Source organism: Triticum dicoccoides, chromosome 5B (assembly GCF_002162155.2).
Source record: "Triticum dicoccoides isolate Atlit2015 ecotype Zavitan chromosome 5B, WEW_v2.0, whole genome shotgun sequence".
NCBI classification, from domain to species: domain Eukaryota; kingdom Viridiplantae; phylum Streptophyta; class Magnoliopsida; order Poales; family Poaceae; genus Triticum; species Triticum dicoccoides.
In genome coordinates this window covers 98,651,045-98,656,929 of record NC_041389.1, presented here as the reverse complement: position 1 = coordinate 98,656,929, position 5,885 = coordinate 98,651,045, and positions in this window count along the sequence as shown.

Here is a 5,885-nt window from a genome sequence, read left to right as displayed (position 1 = left end):
GTGCGGCGGGGGTAGCGATGGGGACGGCGACGGGCGACTGCGCGGGACAGGGCGGCGGTGATGTCAAAGCACAGAGGAGAAGTGGGAGATGAGAAAACTGAAATTTTTTTTTTGAAGTGTTGTATATATAGAAGGCACCTTTAGTACCGGTTGGAGCCACCAACCACTAGTGCAGAACCGAGCATTAGCACCGGTTCGTAAGGCCCTGTAGTGCCGGTTATGTAACCGGCACTAATTTGTGGTCACTAAAGCCCCCCCCTTTAGTACCGGTTCAGCACGAACCGGTGCTAAAGGGCAACCACGTGGCACGAGCCAGCTCCGGGGGCCTGGAGCCCTTTAGTACCGGTTGGTAATACCAACCGGTACTATAAGGTTTGGGGTTTTTTTAGTTTTATGATTTCTTTTTCATTTAATTTTGTGTTTCCATTTTAATTCTTTTTCGTTTGCTGGTATTTTACGATACTACACATTGTACACGTTATGCATATATATATATATATATATATATATATATATAAATAGAATTTCTAATAGAACCAATCATGCATATATATATCATCAATGTCTCACAAACCACCATATTAATTAATTCACACATACACACATGTATAGCTATATACAATTTCTCCTACATATGAATGTTGCCTTCGGAGCCAGTGGCATTAGCCTAATTGGTGCCTTTGGTGCCTTCGGGCGGTAGCGGGTAATAGAATTCTCCCTTCGGATTTATGACCTGGTCTAGCAAAAATCCTGCTATTTCCTCTTGAAGTGCTTCTACGCGCTCCGTTTCTATGAGCTTCTCCCGCACCTCTTTGAACTGTTAAGAAGGAGATCAATATGCATGTGTATTAGTTCTGTGACTAGATATCGATAATGGTGTAAAAATTATGAATAGTGTTCTGACAAGCGTACCCATTCCTGTCTTTGAGATCTGCTTCTTTCGGACGCCATCATGCGAATGTTCTCGCAAACGCAGAATGCACACAGATCAGTCCCCTGCGACTGCTTCAGGGCCTTTACGAGAATGGAATATGATTAGATAAAAACTAATCAAGCATGATAATTAAAGAGATGACAGCTAGCTAGCTAGAGCTATAGTACTACTTAATTGCTTACCTTGGGTCAAAACTATTTAAGCTTTTTTCCATTCGCTGGGCGTGACGGCGATGAACCTTGTCCAAGCCCTGCCCGCCGACAAAGAAAATGAATAAAGGGGTTATTAAATAGTTCATATCATGAAATGACGAACGAAATAGGCCGAGATATATAGTTAATAATGATTGAAATTACCTGTTGACTATCCCATACAAGATGTTATAGTCAGTTTTTTCTGAGATTAGTGAGTCCAGTACTTCAATTGTTCCGGCGTCAACTTTAATGATACACAAGACCCAGTGAAATCTGCATGCACACACGTTTGCATGTCTTAATTAAGCGGGCATATGTAATCAAAAACATGTAGCTAGCTAGTAGGCAAAAACAGAGAATTTGTAGTACAAGACAGTGTGACTCACTGAAAGTTGTAAGGAAGTAGTATATCTTCATTGTATTTGAGGCGCTTCAAGAACTCTAGCATGCTGTCCTCTACTTCCTTTGCATAACGTTGATTCATCTTCCATAAGTATTTGTTAACGGTGTTTGGGTCAATGAACCCAATGCCAAGGCGTCCACCTTTTCTCATTTCATATATCTTCATCCTGCATAGTACCACAGAAAAGAATATAGTGAGGATAATTACAGGTAATGATTGATCAAAAGGATCACTACAGCTAGCTTGAGACTTAAATTATAGAAAGAAATCACTTACAGACAATAGCAACTGACGATAGATTTGTCGAGTGCGTCTTGATTGTATAACTGAAACAGTTCTAAATACTCAACGGACAAAGCTTTCTCATGGTAGTAATGGTCCTGCTTGACATTCACCATGAGGGACAATCGATCTGAAATCTTGGTAATGTTCATGTACCATTGATGAAATTCATACATTCTCGTTGGGAGGTTCTTGACCTTGTCTGGCGCGACCAAAGGTTGGCCCCGGACATGTTTCCGTTTTACTTCATCCTCTCTAAGCAAAGGCATGGGCTCGATCTCGAGGAGTTGTCCAACAGTGATGTTGAGAACTTCAGCCTGCATTATATGCTCCTCCGTTATTACCACATTGCCCACCTCGGGAACATGCACTGTTTGCCCACAATAATATTGGGTGCGCGTACTGTCACCTGTTGTTGGCACAACAAGCGAGGGGATCGATTGCGCCGCCTGTTCTCCCAGCTGGGGAATGGTTTTCCCGCATTTTTTGGCAGCTGCTTCTTGTTTGCTCGATCCCGATGTAGACGTGCTCGCCTCCCTTTGTAGACGTGCTCGATTTAACTTCCTGATGTGGCGCTCATAGTCTGTGTCAACAGGCTTGGGAGCTGGTGGTTGAGCCATACGAATGAAGTGGTCAATCGTTTCCTCAGGCACTTTCTCCCTTGGCGGCGGTGGCGGTTTCGGTGCAAAATGGGCTTCCACCTCGGCCTTCGATATGGCTGTGATTTCCTCCTCGGACCTGTCATAAGACCTCTGCGGAAGAGGCTTGAGGCTTGGACCATATTTATATCACTTGCCTCCGCCTGTACTTCCTGTACTACCTCGACTCGTACCGCTACGCACCATAGCTGCGGGGTGTCTCTTCTGCGATTGCTGAGGCAGCGGAGACGACTGACGGGACTGAGTTGGACGAGGAGGACTGGCCTGAGGTTGTGCCGGACTTGGAGGAGGAGTGGACGTCTGACGCTGTGGCGGACTTCGAGCAGGAGGATTGTCCTGACACTTTGTCGGACTTGGAGGAGGAGGGGTGGCCTGACACTTTGCCGGACTTGGTGGACTTGCAGGAGTGGGAGACTGCTGACTCGGTGGCGGACTTCGACGAGGAGTCGACTGACGCGGTGTCGGTGGCCTTCGAAAGATGATGCAATCCTTTTTCCATAGGATGATACGATGTTTGGCCTCTCCGAGAAAGCGCTCACTGTCACCTCCAGCAATGTCAAGCTGTAGCCCCGAATATGGTGGGTCCACCACCTCATCAACCAAGACACGAGCATAGCCCGCTGGAATCGGGTTGTAATGGAAGGTTGCCTCGGGGGGATTTGTGAAAGCACAGCCGTCCGCCACCTTCATGGATATGTTCTTCATTTTGACGTGTAGCTCGCAGTTAGTGTTCTCCGTGATGTCATCCACGGGGTATCTACCCGCCAGCATTGCGTCGTCCGGGGCGGCCGAACCCACGCTGCTTCTCGGCATGGATGGGCCGGTGATATCCAATGCTGGATCATCCGCTAGCTGCTGAGACCCCCTTTGATGGGTAAGTGAGTCGATCTGCTCCTGCTGCCGCTGGAATTTGACTGCCAATTCCGCTTGACTTGCTTCTAGGCCTTGAAGGCGTTCATAGTCCCGCTTCCTCTGCTCCTCCTCCATCTTCCTCTTCTTCTCCTCCGCAATCTTCTTTCTCGCACGGGTTCTGTAGTCGGTGTTCCAGTCTGAAAACCCCTCATACCACGGAATAGCGCCCATGCCTCGTGTTCTTCCCGGGTGTTCAGGATTTCCCAGGGCACGCGTAAGCTCGTCGTTCTCTCTGTTGGGCTGGAACACCCCCATTCGTGCCTCTTCTATTGCAACAAGTATCGCATCGTCGGCTCCCTTCAGACTTGCCCTCGTCGAAACATTGCCTGTCTCTAGGTCCAACTCCCCCCCATGCGCATAGAACCAAGTCCTGACCCTGGGGGGCCAGCTCTTAGTAGCCGGAGTGACACCTGCATCCTCCATCTCTTTCTCTGACTTATCCCACTTAGGCATTGCCACCGCATAGCCACCTGGCCCCAGCTTATGGAACTTATCCTTTTTTTCGGCATTCTTCTTGTTTATTCTCGGCCGTTCCTTAGCTAATTCCGAATCCTTGAATTTCACGAAATCGTCCCAATGATCACGTTGGTTCTCTAGTGTTCCCTTGAATACTGGAGTCTTCCTTCCTCCCTTGACGTACTTCTTCCATTCACGATTCTTGTGGTTCTTGAATGCAATCGCCATCATCCTAAGAGCAGCCTCCTTGACTTTCTGCACATCTACTTCTGTGAAATGATCTGGTAGGGTGAAATGTTCCATGAGAGTATTCCAAAGCAGATCTTTTTGATTCTTGTCGACAAAAGTAACATCTGGACATGGCTTTGCTGGCTCTCTCCATTCTTGAAGTTTGATCGGGAGTTGGTCCTTCACAAGAACTCCGCACTGACGAACGAACTTGTACGCAATCTTCTTAGGCGCTAATGGTTTGCCAGTAGGGCTGCATGCCTCGATATTGTACTTTACGCCCGCCTTCAACTTTTTGTTCGGGTCTCGTTTCGTCATTTTGCCTGAAGATTTGCTCGATCCGGATGGCTGAAAGAACAAAGATCGATTCGTTAATATATCTTCAAGTCATTTAAAACATGGGATGATCACCAGATGCCTGCTTATATAAATATATATACCTCGCCGGTCTTTGTTGTTTTAGGATCAACATGTTCTTCGTCATCGTCATAATCGTAGTTCATGACTTCATCAATTTCGTCGTCGCGATCGAATATCATATCACCCTCTCCGGTGTTGTTTAGAAATTCGGAGCCGTCATAATCTTCTTCATTATGATTATCATCTGGCCCGCGTATCATATCGAACATGGTCTGTTCTCCCTCTCTGTCGGTATTGTCTGCCATAGCTTTTGTTTAACTAATCCAAAAGAAATATAAAACAATTTAGTATTCAAATTACATCGTCTCGAATAATAGATATAATCTCGAATACATCATCTAGAATAATAGATATAATCTCGAATACATCGTCTCGAATAATATATAATATTGAATAGTACATCACTGGCTATTAGCTAATAAAGATCGAATACTATAGAAGAATCTAGGACACTCGCGGTTCCTCCGGCGCGGGCAGTGGACACCCAAAGAGAAGGAACCCTCACAGGATCATAGCTGAAGTGAGATCCCCGAAGATACTGCCATGTATTGGAGAACCTGCCGCCCTCTAACGCAACCATGTAGCGATGGACGTGCTCGTCCTCCTCCCTGACACGGCGACGTACCACCTCCGGCGGGGCCGGGTCCCTCCGCACCGAAACTGGCCCACGTGAACGCCACCAAACGAGATCAGGGTCGACGATGGGACCCGCGGCCGGGTTCCTCATCAAGCTGCGCGCCCCTCCAAGCAGCACCTCCCAGTGCCAGCCCGGTGGAGCCCAGTCCCGGACATGGGTCGGCTGGACGTCGTCGCGGACGGGTCGACGGCGAGGATGCGGGCCGGGCATATCGTCGACAACAAATACTATATGCCCGCAAAAAGTAACATTTTTTAAATGATTGGATTGTGATAACTAAAATTCTATATATATGCAAATTCTAACAATTTGACATTAATCTAATTCATCTAACTAAAACTAATTCTAAAATTTCCTGATTATATAACTAACATTTCCATAACAATTCTAATATTTATATAACTAAAAAACAGAAATATTGCTAACATTTCTATAAATATTTCTATAACTAAAAAATAGAAAACATTTATAACATTTCTATAAAACTAACATTTCTAATATTTATATAACTAAAAAACAGAATAATTTCTAACATTTCTATAACTAAAAAAAGAAAACATTCATAACAAACAAACTAGTGTGTGTACTATGTGTGTACTGTGTGTGTACTGTGTGTGTACTATGTGTGTGCGTGTAGTACTGTGTGTGTGTGTGGACATGGCGGCCGGGGCGAGCTCACCGGTGAGGCGACGACGGGGCGGCGACGAAGGGGCGGCGACGACGGGGCGGCGACGACGGGGTGGGGCGGCCGGGGCGACGG